The 6,679-nt window shown below is 40.0% G+C and overlaps 1 pseudogene; it reads right to left on the bottom strand.

The window, feature by feature from the left end:
* Nucleotides 1-3,982: 3,982 nt before the first annotated feature.
* On the bottom strand, nt 3,983-4,103 carry LOC129901861 (5S ribosomal RNA; annotated as a pseudogene).
* Between the last annotated feature and the right edge of the window lie 2,576 nt (nt 4,104-6,679).

The raw sequence follows: 6,679 nt of genomic DNA, 5'->3' as shown, positions 1-6,679 counted from the left end.
TCTTGTCACGACTCAACCGCAAGGGATGCGACTAGGGTCCGACCTGGACCCCTATGTATAACGTGATACTGCTCACAAAAACCTCAATGGGTTAAAACTTTTTCATATTCAAATATCCTCCTGGATATAGATACCAAACATATGAACCCAGTGGGTGATAAAACATTCATATACGTTTAGCCTTTTTTATTTGCATTAGGTCATGAAAGGGAAAGCCAGCCGACAAGGCTGCCACCCCATAATAGCTTTTACAACCTATCGCATTGGCATAACCGATATAATCTCCTAAATAACCCACACACATATGTCTACAGACCTCTAAGAATAGGAATGACAACATATAGCGGGACAGGTCCCCCGCCGTACCCCTACATAAACAAATATATACATCGCAGGACCAGTACCCAAAAGCTAGGCTCCAAAATAGTGGAGCACTTCTAACATAGCTGAGCGGAAATCCTAAGGTGGCGGATCTCCGATATGAACATCTATACCTATGGGCATTAAATATAGCCCCCCGAGGAAAGGGGGGTCAGTGCGATACATGTACTGAGTATATAAGCATAAATAACTGAGATAACAACTGAAACAAGGATGCAGGAAACCAAGTATAGCATTTAATAGGGTACTGTACCTGCATCTCATAAAAAAGAGTCATGTATACCATTATCATGTACCGTGTACAGCCCGCTCGAGGAATCGGTATTACAAACACATCATCTATCATAATAGGCATATGCATATTATTAGCACTGTGGGACATAGAGCCCGATCTACGTATATAGCAAACACATGCCGAGGAACAACGGCCCGATCCATATGTCATATGATAATGTCGAGGTACGATGGCCCAATCCGTATAATACATAATAATGCCAAGGTACGATGGCCTGATCTGTATAATGCATAATAATGTTGAGGTACAATGGCCCGATCTGTATAATGCATAAGCTGTCGTGGAAATTATGACCCGATCCTTACATAGCAAAATGTGCCGAGGTATGTTCGGCCCGATCCATATATATATCATAATGCATATACATGCACGCAAAACTTTGTAACATATCAAACATCCCTTAGATATCATCATAAAGCATGTTCAAAAGCCCCTAGGTATAGGAGCTTACACATCCCAAAACTATTCTACCTATAGGAGGCTTAAGGGTCGTAGTTCAACTACTTCAAGGCCCTTATCATTCAAAAGTGGGTACAAATCATGAGTTACATCCAGAATCTATAAATGGGGTTATATCCAAATCCATGTCCTATAGCACCTTTAGTCTAGTCTTTCTAGAAGTAGGAAAAGACAAGCTTTACATACACTACTTCTCGGTATATAGAAGAATTGAGGAATGGAAGCTTAAATACTTTAAGAGTCTTAGATTTAAGACATGCCCAAAAGAAAGAACAGATAGACTTTACATACTTATACCCAAACATGCCAAACGAAGGAATAGCTTTACATACTTATGCCAAAAACATGCCAAAAGAAAGCTTCACATACCTTTTACGGATTAATATTTATCGCATTCGCCTCGTCGTCATCTGAACCTATTTAACACGAAAGCAATATGAATGTCAACAACCCTAAACTTTTCAGCATCTTAAGTTATACATGAGTATTCATATAACTCCTTTCCTCGCTCGCTTCCTCGACTAGTTCTTTAGTTAGCTAGAAAGTTAATGGAAATCGGGCAGCACCTCCCCTATAACATGCCCTATCCAAATTTTCAATTACATCCCTAAGCAATACAGCCAATCAACAACAACAACCTGCAGCATATATACAAGAAATTCACTTCAACATTACATAATACAAACTCCAAGCGATTCGCTCAAAGCTACGATATCAAAATAGGGTTTTTAGTTTCTAGTTCATAAAACCTTTAACCGTACGAAGCAGAGGGTCGTGTGGCTTCAACCAACAGAACCCCTACCCATTTTAGAGCACATTTAGTCCCTTCACCAACACGCCACACCCCTGCAGCAGCACCTAACACGAACAACACTATACTTCGACGACAATTCAACTATAATGACTCCAATTTAGTTTATTTTGAACGTCAAGCATATCTATAGAATTTACCTATTTCCATCCACTTACACAACGTATAATACACTTCATAATCACACCATAAACTCCAAATTTGAAGGAAAACCCTTACCTTAACCTAAACTCGTCAAACTCGCCAATATTATCAAAACGTGAATTCTGGACAGCCAATTATCTTGTATTGCCGGTTAGTTTCGAAGGGGTAATTGAGGGAAAAAGGATTTGTGTCCTCAATGAAAGTTGTATACATATGTCTTAGGGTCGCATACTATTTAGAATTAACCCTACACCAATTTTGTACAAAACGATATGCCCAAAATACCTACAGCAGTCCTTGTAGAATTTCTAAAACCAAATCTGGGCAGCAGCTTCCCCATGCTTCACCACCCTTTTTCGAGCAGAGAAAAGCAAAACTGGGTATTTGAGTATAAATTAAAGTTATATCCATATGAAATATCTTACCAAAACATCTTTAATCACTTGAAACGAAGCCTTACACAAGTAGTTATTCCCGTTTTACTAATAGCAGTATTATTCAAAAATGGGTCTGTTAACAAGAACAAAAACCTCCTCTTTTCCCTAACGATAATTTTTATGTTATTAAACATCGTTATATCACCGTAGGATACCTTAAATAATTAATTCACGGAAAGAAATCGGGGAACTTACCTCTTTTTTCCTCCTAAGCCGTCACCCTTTCCTCTCTTGGATTAGGGTTCTTATTTCATGTTGCTGCTGATTTGTTTTTTGCTAAGGACTCAAGTTACTAGTCATCATAAGACATATATATGTACCTCTTTAGAAGGTTCCACATGGCATCCCCTAGGAGTGACACGTGGCAGCCTCCTAGGTGCCACCTCAACCCAAACGCCCAACCACATGCTGCCATATGGCAGTGGGGTCTACCCCAAGCTACTGAATCACCAACTTAAGTCTAAGTAGGTGTATCACTGTCTTTTCCAAGTAGGTGCATCACCTACTTGCTTCAAGTAGGCATGTCGTTTCCTTATTTCCCTTTCGCAGGTCCGTAATGTCGTCTTACTTCAAGAGCCTATGAACTCCTTTCTACTTAAGCTCGACGCATACTCAAGTAGCTTAGTTATATAAGTCATCCAAGTTGGTATCTTACATAAGTAAGTTGAGTCATACGACTTGTTATTTTGGTCTCCAGCTCGTTTCAAATCCTTATAGACCTATTTCCAACCTTCACTCTTAAGGGGCGTCATGTCCTCCCTTCCTTAGATTTAATTAATCATGTTATAGATAATATGGGTCACAGTACAACTTTCAAGAAGCTTAAGAAGACGTTCCAAAGCATAAAAGTACGAGGTACAACATCTTTCCCCCTTTTAGAACATTCGTCCTCAAATGTTATCCAGCCTCATTAGGTCTTACGATTTCTTCAAGATTTCTCTATATTTTTTGTCATCCAAAGGCCTCTTATTAACCCATATAGTCAATTTAAGAGGGTAGATTACCTATATTCATAGGGAACACGTGATATTTCTTTTTCATTTCTTTTTTCCATTTCTCTTACCACACATCATATTGCACCCTTTACACGAACATGTGTAGGAGCTTAAAGTAGCTCATAAGATGCCTTAGCATTGCCATACTTGTCTGCACGTAAACCTGTATTGTTTCTTACTTCCTTTATCTAATGTTAAGGCTCCACTATAGCTTTTGTCCTTAGTAATAATTGTACCTTAAAGGTTTTGCTTCGAACCATGTTATACCTACCCTTAATGTATTCGAGTATGGCAGTTACATGGCTACTACCAACTTCTTTTATCAAGTAATCACCTGGTTTTACTCTTCGCATACCTCCGTTCGTAGGTTGCATCAATTATTTTGCAAATCTACATCCCCAATCTCAAAGGGTATTATCATCTTTCACGGTGGAATCACCCGTTACATCCATATCATCTCATGTCACAGCCGCACAGGGCTTCCCAAGAGGTTACCCATTCTAGTACTACTCTCGCCCAAGCACGCTTAACTTTGGAGTTATGATGGGATACGGTGAGTTAGTACTGGTATGATTGTATCCTGCCCCATGGGGTGCATAGCTACAAAAGAAGATGATGACCCAGTAGCTGATCCGGTAGGCCAAGCTGTACCTCCCAAGTTACCCTTATATCCTCATTACATGAACCACATCCTATCTTCAACCACTTTCTCACTAGGCTTTACTTATTTTCATAACAATCCTCGTTATATTCACATCTCATCCTATTCGTATTCTATCCCATAGTATAACACTTCTTAACCTTTTTCATAATCTTTACTATGGGTTACTTACCCTTCTTAGTTAGTCTTATCCATGTGTACCAATTCCATCGGTGCCTCAATATATCATTCTCTCTAGAACTACCGGTCTTCTCTACATCATTTTCCTAGGTTCACAAGTCTTTTCCAACTTCAGTTTACCCTATCAATAGCGACCTCCGAGTTTTTATTGCCATCAATTCAACAATAACTTATTTCTCGAGGTCAGACATATATGTGGTCTATCCAAATTTCATCATTATTGTGGGAACGACCTTTGAATACATACCACAACCTTGTATCTTATTCTCTTTTTATTTCTAGGAAAATTTAGGCGGAGTTTCCTTTATATTTCTCCCTATCTCAACCCTTGCAAGCAGGAAATGGAAATAGTGCCTTACAGGGCACGGATGTATATATTTAGATCATATCATACCACAGCCACACAGGGCGCCCAATATCAATAGTATGAAAATGGACTTACCTCATATGCCCACTCAAACTGCACCTGTTAACTTTCATGGCTACTTTTCCTTTCAAATTCAACTTTACATTCCAATTGTACCTCAATAACTTACCATACATATATCTTTCGTGCCTTTTCTTACTTGCGTGCTTTGTAACATCCAATATTGTCAGTCACCTCCTTCTATCGATGTTGTCCTTCTGCTAAAATCATAAGTTAGTATGAGGAATTTATTCCCTATGACTCGGCTCTATCGCACGATCGCAGATATGAAAGAAAGGTAACATACTAAATGTCCTATAGCCTCTTGTCTATAGATGTGGTGTACAACACGCTGATAAACAATACTCTACTAGACACGGTCTGTAGATACTCCAAGGACGAACTGCTCTGATACCACTTCTATCACGACCCAACCTCAGGGGCCGTGACTGGGGTCCGACCTAGACCCCCGTGTACCTATCTATTGACTATAGTCAAATTGGACTATGTATAATGTGATACTACTCATAAAAACCTCAATGGGTTAAAACTTTTTCATGTTCACATAGCCTCCTAGATATAGGAACCAAACACAAGAACCCAGTGGGTGATAAGATATTCATACACATGTAGCTTCTTTCATTTGCATCAAGTCATGAAAAGGAAAGCTAGCCGACAAGACTGTCACCCCATAATAGTTTTTACAACCTATCGCATAGGCATAACCGAAATAAACTCCTAAATAACCCACACACATATATTTACAGACCTCTAAGAATAGAAATGACAGCATATGGTGGGACAGGGCCCCCGCCGTACCCCTGTATAAACAAATATATACATCACAGGACCAGTACCTAAAAGCAAGGCTCCGAAATAGTGGAACACTTCCAATATAGATGAGTAGAAATCCTAAACTGGCAGATCACCCAAATGAACATCTGTACCTACGGGCATGAAACGCAGCCCCCCGAGGAAAGGAGGGTCAGTACGATAGATGTACTGAGTATATAAGCATACATAACTGAGATAACAACTGAAACAAGGATGTAGGAAACCAACTATAGCATTTAATAGGGTATTGTACCTGTATCTCATAAAATAAAGTCATGTATAGCATTATCATGTACCGTATCAGGCCCGCTCAGGGACTCGGTGTTACAAACACATCATCTATCATGATAGCCATATGCATATTATTAGCACTGTGGGACGTACATCTTTTTCCAGGTATATAGCAAACACATGCCGAAGAACGATGACCCGATCCATATGTCACCTGATAATGCCGAGGTACGACGGACCAATCCGTATAATGCTTAACAATGCCGAGGTATGATGGCCTGATCTGTATAATGCATAATAATGCCGAGGTATGACGACCTGATCCATATAATGCATAACCTATGGTGGAACGTACCACTTGGAACAACCCTCCTTGATTCTGTGCAGGCACACAAGAACCCTCCAATATCCAAGGCACCATCTGTTAAACCTCTTGGCAGCAGCAGCACCCATCAATCATTATGGGAGTCTAAACTGGGAGGCCATTGCTCTTGTTTGTGTGTTTGTTTATCTATGTATGCAGGCTGCTGGAACATCAAAAGATGCAAAATCCATGAAGCTGCAGTTGCAGATACCACGCTGCAGAGTGCTGAAGCTGAATAAGCAACAACAGATTTACAGCTATGCAGTGTAGCAACTATCAACAAGAGGAGTTGCAACCAACCACAGCACCTTGGAATTCAGAAGCTACAGCAGCAACCATACAACTACAACAATCCAATACCAACAATCTTCCACTTCCATCTACTTGTAATTGAGGAGCCCTCCAATGGGCACTACAGAACCCCCACACACTGGTTTGCTTCCTTGGCTACTTCCTTGTGCAGGTCCACAAAGAATCAAAC

The sequence above is a fragment of the Solanum dulcamara genome, chromosome 8, assembly GCF_947179165.1.
Source record: "Solanum dulcamara chromosome 8, daSolDulc1.2, whole genome shotgun sequence".
Classification (NCBI taxonomy): Eukaryota; Viridiplantae; Streptophyta; class Magnoliopsida; order Solanales; family Solanaceae; genus Solanum; species Solanum dulcamara.
Note: the sequence above shows the minus strand (reverse complement) of the source record. Positions and strands in the feature narration are given on the sequence as shown.